This window comes from Sus scrofa, chromosome Y (genome assembly GCF_000003025.6).
Source record: "Sus scrofa isolate TJ Tabasco breed Duroc chromosome Y, Sscrofa11.1, whole genome shotgun sequence".
Taxonomy (NCBI): Eukaryota; Metazoa; Chordata; class Mammalia; order Artiodactyla; family Suidae; genus Sus; species Sus scrofa.
The window spans coordinates 24,649,390-24,649,598 of record NC_010462.3 but is presented as its reverse complement, the minus strand read 5'-3'; positions in this window follow the sequence as shown (position 1 = coordinate 24,649,598).

Below are 209 nucleotides of genomic sequence, written 5' to 3'. Positions count from 1 at the left end.
CCTTGCTTCCTTTCTCTCTCCCTCTCTCTCTTTCTTTCTTTCTTTCTTTCTTTCTTTCTTTCTTTCTTTCTTTCTTTCTTTCTTCTTTCTTTCTTTCTTTCTTTCTTTCTTTCTTTCTTTCTTGCTTTCTTGCTTTCTTGCTTTCTTTCTTCTTTCTTGCTTTCTTTCTTCCTGACCTACCTGCTTTTTACATCTTCTCATAGTATCAT